The sequence below is a fragment of the Eptatretus burgeri genome, chromosome 9, assembly GCF_056783735.1.
Source record: "Eptatretus burgeri isolate ZD-2024b chromosome 9, Ebu_testis_v1, whole genome shotgun sequence".
NCBI lineage: Eukaryota > Metazoa > Chordata > Myxini > Myxiniformes > Myxinidae > Eptatretus > Eptatretus burgeri.
The window spans coordinates 101,167,079-101,179,659 of record NC_140969.1 but is presented as its reverse complement, the minus strand read 5'-3'; the positions used below and the strand labels follow the sequence as shown (position 1 = coordinate 101,179,659).

The window sequence follows — 12,581 nt, the reverse complement described above, 5'->3', positions numbered from 1 at the left end:
CATTTGTATTTATTTATTGATTGGTTTCCAAGGGGTCAGTTATTGGTTTTCAAATAAAAGAACCCTACATGCAAAGACTGCATGACATAAAGGCAATTTCGCACACCCAGAACGTGCAGCCCTCGATGGATATTAACTGATAAAACACTTTTGTCAAGGTTTTTATTATATATATATATATATATATATATATATATATATATATATATATATATATATTTTTTTTGCAGAAATGGGCCCTTAGTGGGTTATTAAATATAGGATTATCCCAATCCCCCCTTAAATGCATGTTTAGCCAGGTTGTTTGGTAATCGGACATTACATGTGTGTCGGGAGGTGTAGCAGGCTGTCCAATGTTCATACAGTGGTGGTGTACCGAGGGGTGCCTTCTTTTTCCTTCCCACCCCCCCTTGCGTGCCCCCCTCCCCCCCCCCCGCCCAGCGCCCTGAGTCAGTCAACAAGACGTGTCAGCAACCAATTGGTGGAGAGCTGCTGCAATCTCGAACAATGGACCAATCACGGGTCCCCGGAGGCGGTCCGAAAGGCCCGCCCCGAAAGGCAAGGAAGGAACTGCTTTTGTGAGTCTGCGATCTGCGTTATGAGGAGTGGCTTGGCCGGCTGTTCCTCCTCGGCCATGGATCCAGTCTGCAGGTGATCCAAAGGTTCTTCCTGAGTCCAGCCACGGGGGCTCTGACTGTCCTTACTCCCTGGACAGCTCGACACGTCTTTTCATCCCATCGACCCACCTGCAGAGTCAAACACCCAGATTTGGCCTGGTCTGGTGTACAGGCCAGTCCTGGATTCGCATACTGGACCTTGTGAGAAACCAGCTGGAACACACCATAGATCTTTCTCTCCTGTGCCGTCGACCTTACAGGGGCTGGACGCGCCAAGGCTGCTGCGTGAGCAGTGCTGACAAAAGGACGTCGTCGCCGCCATCTTGCCACACGGCATGCGCGAGCGATGCCGATAGTACAAGCGCCATCTTGCCACGCTGCATGCTTGGGCTGGGCGCTCGAATCCGACGTCATCGGCTTGTCACGAGCCGCATTCTTGCCTTCAACACTTTTCCTCTAGTCCATGAGGCACTACCAAGTACTCCGTGTCTTGTATGCATGTTGTCCAGGCTTAAGGTTTATTTTTCTAGGGCTCCCTTTGAAACCCGTATCCATAGCTCCCGAGATAAGAGCGGGTTATAGATGAATTAAACATTGTCGTGAATGCTTTGCTTGTGTCGTGCTCCCTGATGTTTCCCCAATAAATCTGGCTGATTCGTATGAAATTTGCCACCTTGAATTTATTCGTGCTACGCTGAGGAACAATCGCTCGATTTGTATTTAAAATCAAACTGGTTACGGACTGTGGCAGACTTCACTCGGTCTCTGACAAACCCAGTCTGTAGCCGGGGTCTATATCCCCAACTGGTATGGCACAGGGTTACTTTGGTATCACGATCAGAGGCGCGTGACCCGAGACCTGTGCCGAACTAGCCGGCGTTATAATCCCGGAGATGGCGGTGCTGTTAAGCGCCGCTGAATCTTCAAATATATATATATATATATATATATATATATATATATATATATATATATATGTATATATATATATATACACATATACAATGTCGATTCTCGTATGAGAGCTAACACACACACAACACACAACAAGGGGAGCAGGAGACAAGAGGTGCGGGAGAGGGAGGGAAAAAACGGTGAGAAACAGAGACATGCGGAGATATGTGGAAGGAAGAGGGATGGGGCAGGGTACACAGGGTAAGCAATATCGACACTACAGGGACTTTCAGAAAGGAAAGCAGGGAATTTTAAGGAGAAGGGTTTGGTGTGGATTAACGGAGTAGAATAGATAATGGTTTTGGATGGGGAAAGATAAGAGATGGTGGTGAACAGCTGTTTTGAAGACCTGGAGAGCAGAGTGGGATTGAAGAGAGTGTGGGAGCTTGTTCCAAAGGTGGGGAAAAAGAGGAATGAAGGTGGGGAAAAGGTGAGCAGTAATTCATGATTTTCATTGTTTTACCAGAGGAGGGTTGCTGGCGGACCTTGAGCGCCCAGCGTAAATATATCGCAGACAGAGCAGGGGGCAAGGCCGGAAAGGAGACAGTAGAAAGACAGTAAAAGACAAAAACACCACCGACCTCCCTGCCATGAGAGAGTGAGAGACCCAAGGACTCAGCCTCATCTCTGGAGATACTAATGATCCTAAATACCTTGCTTTCCACAGCGTGATGCTGAGAAAGGTGAGGCGGGAGCAACAGCCCAGAGGGGAGAGCAGTACTCCATCAGGCTGTGGAAGAAAGCTTTTTTGTTGTTGTCAGGAGCTCAGGTGTGCAAAGGAAGGACATTGCACAGTGGAGGATGTCCAGTCAGCGACTGGCTTTGGAGACCAGCTTGGAAATGTGGCTTTCCCAGGAAAGATAATGGCAGACAGTGAGACCAAGATGCTTGAATGAAAGGACTTCTTCATGAGGATTGTTGAGAGGGTATATTTGGGGGGGGGGGAGGGGGGTTCCAGATGTTCCTTTCAGAGAGACATAGTGAGAGTGTGAGATGTGTCTCACATGAAAGATATGTTCCACGTGTTATACCAGTTTGTGATTTTATCCAGATCTGCAGAGAGTGAAGAGGCTGCTGCATGCCGATCTGAGGGATGACAGATGGTGGAGTCATCAGCAAAGAGATAAATAGGATTTTCCAGAGATTCAGAGAGATCGTTGATGAAAACCAGAAAAAGAACAGGGCCCAGAACGCTACCTTGAGGAACTCCAGCCTGGACAGGAAGAGGGGATGAAAGAACTCCATGAAGGGCCAGACGTTGGTTGTGACAGGAGAGGAAGTCTGCGAGCCATGAGTGGAGATGGTCTTGGATACCACAAGAAGAGAATTTAGTGAGCAGGGCAGGGTGTCAGACTATCGAAAGCATGCGATATGTCTCGGGATATGGCTTTGAATTCATGTCTGGCAATGAGGACCTCTATTTATTGTTGGGAGAGCAGAAGCAGCATATCCTGGGTAGAGTGACCTGGTCTGAATCCACATTGATGATCGGAAATCAAGCCATTGGAGAAGAGGAAGGATTTAATGTCTGAAGCGATGATGAATTCCATAACCTTGCTGATGATTGGGAGAAGGCTGATTGGTCTGCAATTGCACGGATCTCTTTTAGTACCTTTTTTATGCAAAGCGGTGATGTTTGCTGATTTCCAAGCAGATGGCAGATGACCTTGAGCAAATGTGAGCGTGAATAGAACAGAGAGAGAGAGAGTTAGCAAGAGCAGAGGACCAGGTTTTTAGGACACGTGGGCTGGTGCGATCTGGACCTGTCGATGTTTGATAGCAACCTCTCCACCTTGTCAGGAGAAAAGGACACAGAGTCCAGGAATAGCTGGGTGCAACTGGATAAGGTGGGTACACAAAGTGATGGGCTTGGGACACAATCTGAGCAAACTACTTGGAAGCAAACACAGAGTTTAGGCATTCAGCCTTTTGACGTGCAGTGTCAGCAGTGCAGCCATTTGAGGTAATGGAGGGATGGAGGGGGAACATACACCAGAAACAGACTTAACTAGATGCCACCAGGATTTAGAAGAGGGAGAGAGGTTTGAGAGTTCAGACTTGAGCATAGAAAGATGTTGTTTTCTGGCTCTCCTGAGGGTACACACTTTTTCCGATCTTTATGGAAGGAACTGAGATTACCCTAAGTTGGGTTTGCTTTCCATGAGGCAAAGGCAAGTTGTTTCAGGACAACTGCCTCGCCACAAACTTCAGTGAACCACGGGCAGGAGGAAGGGTAGGACAACTGAAGACGAGACAACTAAAGAAGGTTTGGAGAACAAAACAATATTATTATGCATTTCCACTGGCGGACTGTGCTGATATGGTAAGTACAGTAGAAGACTTATTGAAGCACAAATATGGCAAATTATTTTATTGGGATGGCAAATTAGCCAATGTGTAAATATATATATATATATATATATATATATATATATATATATATATATATATATATATATATATATATATATATCTTTCTTTCTTGAGTAAAAACAGAGACCCACTAATCTCTCGCCTGTGAATGGAGGGAATAACCAATCAGCTCTCACCTAATCAATTAACCCAGGTGGCTGGGATTATTTAAATAAATTGACTACTCCCATGCTCCTCCAGCCAAAGAAGCTGCATAAAGCAACCATGAAAGGCCACCATAGCAAGTCCTTTGCTTTGGTTTTCAATTATATGTTGACTGATTTTGATGCTTACATGTGGTGCATGCTTGGGAGCCTCAGTGGTACATGTTTCTGTCTGTGCTGTCGTTGATGATTTGCCAACAAGCGATGAAACTAGTCTGCTAGCTGAAGGGGTGTGTAGCATTGGGATTCTCATGTGTGTTCTATTTGTGAACGTCTTTACAGCTTTGCAGGAACTCTGGGAAGGGTTTGAAACAAAAAAGGGCTTACCTTGGGTAGCCTTTCATGTTTGCTTTATTCAGCTTCTTCGGCTGGAAGAATGTGGGAGGATTCAATATATATACATATACATATATATATATATATATATATATATATATATATATATATATATATATATATATATATATATATATATATATATATATATATATATATATATATATATATATACATATATATATATATACACATATATATATATATATATATATATATATATATATATATATATATATATATATCAGCGAACTAGAAGGGCACTCTTCGACGTCACCAGATATGCCTTAGCCAAAATTAATAGATCATTGTACATATTTGTTCCAAGTTTGATTTAAATCCCTGAACTCAGATTCAAAATATAAAATAATTTTGGCTGCCAGACCATGCGCCCGATCAGGTTGAAATTCAAGACCTCTGTGACTACTAGATTCACCATGACTACTAGATACATCATGACTACGAGGTCATAATTGTGATGTTTCACATCGATTGATGAAGCGGTTCAAGAAAAAGATTTTTTCGTTCAATCCAAAATGGCTGCCAGATCATGTGACCTATTAATTATTGGTGAACACATTGGTATCCCAAGGCTTGGGGAACATGTGGGGGAAGTTCTCCTCGATCTGTCAAGCCGTTATGGGGAAGATTTTTAACGGTTTACACTTCAAAAATCATAGCTGCCAAATCATGTGACAAATGACATCATCATTATCATGAGAACATTTAACATGAGTCGATAGACCAATAGTGAAAAATTTGTGTCAATCGGATAAGCGGTTGCAGAGAAAACAGATAAATTACCATGGACGGACGTACAACCTGAAAACATAATGCCTCCGGCGACTTCGTCAGCGGAGGCATTAAAACATTTTTGGAGTTTTTTTTGACTTGTTTTACAATGATTCCCCAAGGATCACTCCAATTCAAGCTGTGAAAACATTTTGGAATGGAAACCCCCAAAAACAACCAAAAAAAAGGTAAGGAGGAATGACAAGGAAGGATTGACACCACAATACAACAACACAATCCTTTTACCGATTGCTATCACGACATCTTTCGACATTTTTGTCAAAGGTGGCAATAGTAACAATTGTATCAAAATGTCTTTGTTAGAGGTACAGTAGTTGTAGATGTGAAGTGTGGGTTGGTGTAATTGTGTAAGTATTATATCTGTTGTGGGATTGAGATGGAAAAATGGTTTTCCCTGCAGACTGTTCACCCCTGCCCCCAAAAGTTGAGCATGCAAGTCATCCCATGTCGGATTATATCTAAATATCCACCTTTCAACTGCTTCCCAATGGTCAAGACCCTTGCAGGGAGTGCTGTGGCAGCACATTGGCTCTGTTAATTATACGAGCTGAGTCGTGGATATTTTAGGTGGATCACTTTTTGTTATCCAAACACCATTATCTTATTGTATCATTTTACTTATTGGGCTGGAAACATAGCCCAGAGTTATGCGTGCGCGCACGCACGTACGCACGCACGCACGCACGCACACACGCACGCACACACACACACACACACACACACACACACACACACACACACACACACACACACACGCATGCACACCTCTGAGCTGTATAGCCTGGGTTGGAATCTCAACCCAGCTATAAACTGTCATCCTGATGTTTCAAAGGCAGGGTGATCATCAATGTGTATCGTCCCTCGGATGGACATTAAACTAGGTGTCCCGTCTGCTCACATTAGTTGTTGGATGTTAAAGATGCCACGGTGTCCATGAAGAGAAGGCAAGCCATCTCTGGCACCATGAATTAATAAATTAAAAATTCCTGCTCTAACTTATCGGGGACACTGCATCAGCAGCAGAGCTGCACCCCCAGCAGATGATGCCACCCACAGCCAAGTGCTGCACATGACAGCATAAGAAGAATCTACTTATTTGCTGTTCACTAATCTCATCCATTCTTACCAAAACGCCAGTCTAAATTGAGAACTACATCCCTTTACCGACCCCATTCAATTTCCTTGCAGAGAATTTATCCAGCAAACACCATCTTTAGTATCTCCATCCAAAATGCAGATGTGGCATCTTGCTTTCTGTTGCCATCCAGTATATCTTGGGAAGTAGTGCCACATGCAACGCCAGCACTAACCCAGTGCAGCGTAATCATCACTTTACTCCATATCGAGAATAAATTCTGCATCAGATATCTCAAAGGAAAACAATCTGCCAAAACGAGTGATCCAGCCATCTCTCAGCCCACACCCCCCGATTGTACTCCCATCTGAGCACAAACTGGATCTGACTAATCTGCTGAATTGGAGGATTTTTTTTATTTTTTAAAGTAGAGAAGAGTAGTTGCAATGTAACCACTATCTTTCATCACATATCGATGTGTGCCATTTCCAGGCGAGTCACAGGTACGGAACTCCAATACGATTGAGAACAACATTCTGGTTTGATAAAAGTAACATTGCTTCAACATTAGGGTGACCATATTTGAAATTTCAAAAAAAAAGGACACTCGAGAGAGGGACGCTCCAAAAAAAAAAAAACCCCAAAAAACGAAACTTTTTAAGAGTTTCATTTCTGTATTGAGCAATCATATCGGCACGGCAGTCTCATTCGGTGTGTTTCGGACCTCGATTAATGTTGACTGCAAACCACCGTTCTTCCAGTCGAAATACTGAATTATTCTCAGTAATATTGTGCTTGGCTGAGTCCACATGAGACTGTAAGCCAATAGCACCTTTTATTTACCACAAAGACTTATGTACCAGCTCTACATACCAAGCACTCGGCTTCACCATACTTCTCGACCACTTTGAAAACAGGAATTTGTCTTCAGTTCTGCAGTGAATTGACACTTTCATTTTGGAATTGTGTTTTGTGGAGAGTAAAATAAAATATCAATTGAGGAGCTCTTGAAGAAAATCAAACAAGTGTGTACGGTTCAGACTCGAAAAAGACACGATATTGACAAAGGCAATTTTCTGTAGGCATGTGTGTACGTCTGAAAATCATAGAAAAAGACAGGGCGAGGCCGATGTCCACCAAATTTTGCGTATGTGTTGGTAGTGTCCTGGGTCAGGTCATAAGTGCAACCCTACCACCCCACACTCCTTTAAGGAGAGGGTAGGAAACAACTTTCGATTTTCACCTCTCTATGTGCCACAGTGCAAGTGGTTTACTGACCCCTGCTGCAGACAGGCGGGATTATTAGCCACAGCACAAAATATATTTACCCCACCACCCCACCCCCACTCCCACGAGACTACTCCCCCAAGGGAGTGGGTGTTACTAGCCATCGATTATCAAAACTTTGCATAAAATGGGTTCAGGGTCACAGCAATGTATGCCTGGTGTTGGCTTAATGGTTAGGGTAGTGGGCTTGGGATCTGAAGGTCCTGAGTTCAAATCCTTCTGAGGTTAGCAAATAAAGTACCAGCTTGCTGGGATGATTGAGCCATTTGAGTTTCCTGTGTTGGAGTGGCGAGCGAGCCTTCCAGGATTGTGCCCAATAGCCCAGGAGACTGCTTTGGCAGCACCAATGCTCCGTACAGAGTATGGTCCCAATGGATGGATGTAAACAACAATAACAACAAAAATAGCAAATGAGGTCAAATCTTAATTTATGTTTTACTCTCGTCACTTTAGACAAAATTAAGCATAATAAATGTCCCTAATAATAGCTCAACTGAAGGCCCAATGGCAATGAGTTTATCATTTCGACAAAAAAAATATTTCCTGTATATTTACACATGAGCAAAACGTTTTTTTTGTTGTTGTTTATTTTTTGGTGGATCTACACAACCATCAAATTAGACCAACTCAAGCTCAGAAATCCGTTGAATATATCATTGATCAACAATTAGGCTTGAGAAGGAATCTAAACACTGCTACGTATGTCACAAATAATGGACACCTACCAACAAAATCAGCTCGATAATTTGTCAGTCACAGACTAAAGAGCATCGTGTAAAGCATCGTTTTTATGAGCCAGTTCTGGTGGAACAGCTCTGCATTCTTTCCAGTGGAGTACAATCACAGCATCGTCATGGCGCATTTGGCCGCGAGCTTGTAGCACCAGTAATTGCAGTCACAGCTTGGGCACATGAAGCACGAAATTTGCAGCCATGCTTCTTGCAACAAATGACAGTTATCCTCGAGCTCCCAGCTGTTTTAAGGTCTATCCGATGTACCCGAACTCTTTCTTGTTAGGATCATTGTAGGTGTTCCGTTATAAATGTGCCGGGTATTCTTTTCTGTTCCCAACCCTTGGAGGTCCCATGCATTTCTCTTCCCACAGCTTCAATTACTCCAATTCCCACCAAAAACCTCCTTTACTTCACTCTCCTCATCGATAATAATCAACGACCTCACACTCCTTTGTCCATACAGGTATAGGCTGGCCACCTGTGTCATTCATTACCTGCCATTTTGCAGTCTTTGGAATCGTGGAGCCACTCCGACCATTTTTTGGAGCACAGCTGTGCCACTGATGATGTGTCCCTCTACCGGTACACTGGTACTCATTTCAACGACCTCAGGAGGATGACAGGCTCAGTCAACCCCACCTGGTGTTAATTCAGCAGCCAACGGGGCTCAAACTCAGGACCCTAGGATCCCAAGCCGGCCACCCGAACCACGAAGCCAACACCAGGCTTAGTCTTCGGAGTAAATTAAAATAAATAAACTACATGGTGATTTTTTAAAAATTTAATATAAGGTCAAGACAAACGGTAGAGTGTGATCTTAAATGTTTAAGGATATTCTTAACTGACGAAAAGCCGAGTAATAAAGAAGTAACAAACATTCAGGGATTGTATAATGACCTCCGCACCAAAGGTGGATGGAGGTTGTTTTTTTTTATCCTGGTTTGTCTGTCTGTGAGCAAGATATCTCAAAAAGCTGTGGACAGATTCACACAAAACTTGGTGGACAAGTTGGGTGCGTGACAAGGTCGCATCATTATATTTTGGTGAAGATCCGAATCTGGATACCAGAATTTTTCAATGATTCTTCATCATTGAGCGATCGGGTCAAAAACGATATGTAACACGACTCAAAAAGTTATGGACGGGTTATGACAAAACTTGGTGGATGAGTTGGTCGGTGACAATAACAAGCCGATTCGATATTGGTTCAGGTGAGGATGCGGGTTCGGCTTATCAGTTGGATACAAAACATAAACCGTTCAGAGATCTAGGTGGGTCCTTATGTATGTATATATATATATATATATATATATATATATATATATATATATATATATATATATATATATATATATATACACAGTACACACATATTGGGTGGTCACTAGACTATTGGGTGGTCGCTAGACTATTGGGTGGTCGCTAGACTATTGGGTGGTCGCTAGACGACCGTTATTCTCAGGTTTTCCATCTGTCTGTTTGTATGTAATGGACAGCTCTGGAGGCCGGAGGAGTCAACCGATTTTGATGAAACTTGACTGGTAGTATCATACCAGGACCTAGTTGTATGCTTTTGAGCACCGTTGCTATGGACGCCACCGTTGCCCAGCAATGGGACTTTGAAAATTTTTGGAAAATCCTAAAAAAAAAAAAAATCCAAAATCAAAAAATCGGCTTCCGCGCTTTTATGCACACTTTAATCAACCTCTTTGTCAAAAAATTTCAGCCTGATCCATCAAAAACTGTATGACTAGTATGCAATTATATAGCGACCATCCATGTCGCCTACCGGCTTGTTGGGTGGTCGCGAGAGTACCGTTATTCTCAGGTTTTCCATCTGTCTGTTTGTATGTAATGGACAGCTCTGGAGGCCGGAGGAGCCAACCGATTTTGATGAAACTTGACTGGTAGTGTCATACAGGACCTAGTTGTATGCTTTTGAGCACCGTTGCTATGGACGCCACCGTTGCCTTGCAACGGGACTTTGAAATTTTTTTAAAAATCCGAAAAATATTTATATATATATATTTTTTGAAAATCAAAAATCGGCATTCGCATTTTATGCACACTATAATCAACCTCTTTGTCAAACATTTTCAGCCCGATCCGTCAAAAACTGTATGACGAGTATGCAATTATATAGCGACCACCCTTGTCACCTACCGGCTTGTCTGTATGTTTGTATGTAATGGACAGCTCTGGAGGCCAGAGAGTCAGCCGATTTTGATGAAACTTAACAGGTATATTCATACCTGGATCTAGTTGTATGCTTTTGAGCACCGTTGCTATGGACGCCACCGTTGCCTAGCAACGGGACTTTGAAATTTTTGCAAAAATCCGAAAAATATTTATATATATATATATATATTATTTTTTTTTTTTTTCGAAAATCAAAAATCGGCTTCCGCGGTTTTATGCGCACTATAATCAACCTCTTTGTCAAAAAATTTCAGCCCGATCCGTCAAAAACTGTATGACTAGTATGCAATTATATTAATATATGCTTTCACCCCAACGTTCGCGCTGGGATTCCCTAACGTAGGGTTCGGGAATCAAACACAAATGATGAATCGACAGTTGCTCGTCATATTCCTATATGGAACAACGAACGGCAAAAATGCCATCTGATGTGTTCTCTTATCTACATATTTCGAATTCGCCTTAGTCGAGCGACCACCCATGTCGCCTACCGGCTTGTGTGTGTGTGTGTGTGTGTGTGTGTGTGTGTGTGTATGTATATGTGTATGTATATATATATGTATATATATATATATGTATATATATGTATATATATATATATATATATATATATATATATATATATATATATATATATATATATATATATTTCTTGTTCCAACCCTGATTTTTTGATACCAGTGGAATTTTTGTGTTTCCAAACTACAGCTACAGACACCTTCATCCTGATTAATCAAAGTTTTAAAGAAAAGCTTTTCTAAGCATCACTTACGAATGCAAAACATGGCAAAGAATGAGGGGAGGATATTACGGAGTACAGGTAGAGGCAATAAAATGTGAGGAGGTAAGTGAAAAGTAAATTAAAAGACAGGTGTTGAGGCAGACTGCAGATTAGCAAGGAGCAGAGAGGGTGTAATGGAATTATTGTCTTACAACATCTGCGGGGTTTGAGGGCATTTTCCAAGTAATAAATATCCTGCTTACACCAATGAGGGATAATTCGTGATGTTATATGTATACTTGTTCGACAAATTACGATTCAAGATCTTTCTTCCTGGATTGGTGAAATGTCCAAACAAACGTTTTGCATCATAATTGGGGAAACTTGTTTCACAATTAAATGGATTTTCTTTGTGCATTCTATATTGTTTTGCAATCTATTAATCTATGTCAATAAAATCACAGTGTCTGTCTGTGTCTGTTCTCATTTCCTGTGCACTAACAATCTCACTTCTACTTCGCACATCGTCACCGAACTTTCTTGGGATAATTAACAATGTCTTGAAATTCTGATTAGAGCTTCTACATTTACTGAAAAAAAAACTCCTCTATTTATTCCATTCGGCTCAGTCAAAAGTAAACTTTTCTCAAAGCATTCGTCATGCTTGATGATGTCATGGAGTTCCGTCCGGTTGCACGTCCTTCGGATGCCATTCTGTCATGGCATTGTTGTTGTTGTTGTTGTTGTTGTTGTTGTTGTTCTGTGAACCTCTTGTCCCATCAAATACCATACCATACCATTCCATCACCCATCCTTGATGGTTATATCGGCAATATAAATAGAATCCCAACAATGCAGTAGCTCAACAAGGCTTTTCATTTTTACCTTTTTGACACCACAATGACTGCGTCAAAATTAAAATTTGAAAGTACAGCATGCTTCATACATTTTCACTGTGGTCTAAGAGGCTGAAACGGTGGCCCAGAGGTACACACACTCACCTCGAAGCCACTAAGCCATCTCGCCCAGTTTGAACTGGTTTGAACCCAGTTCCATCGATATACGGACATCCCCATGTTTCACTGGCAGGGTGATCCATCAATGTGTGTGCCCATCCCTCGGATGGATGTTAAACCAGTATCCTCTCTGCAGGCATTCGTTAGTGGATGTTAAAGATCCCATGGTGTCTTTTACAAAAAGTAGGTGAGCTATCACTGGCACTGTGAACAAATTACAAATTCCTGCTCTTACCAGCAGAGGGCCAGCTGT

General features: G+C 42.2%; 1 protein-coding gene across 2 annotated transcripts in view; it reads right to left on the bottom strand.

Annotated features, from left to right (window-relative positions):
* The window catches only part of LOC147020748 (BDNF/NT-3 growth factors receptor-like), a 576,920-nt gene that overhangs the window by 58,242 nt on the left and 506,097 nt on the right, over window positions 1-12,581 (bottom strand). The window lies entirely within an intron of this gene.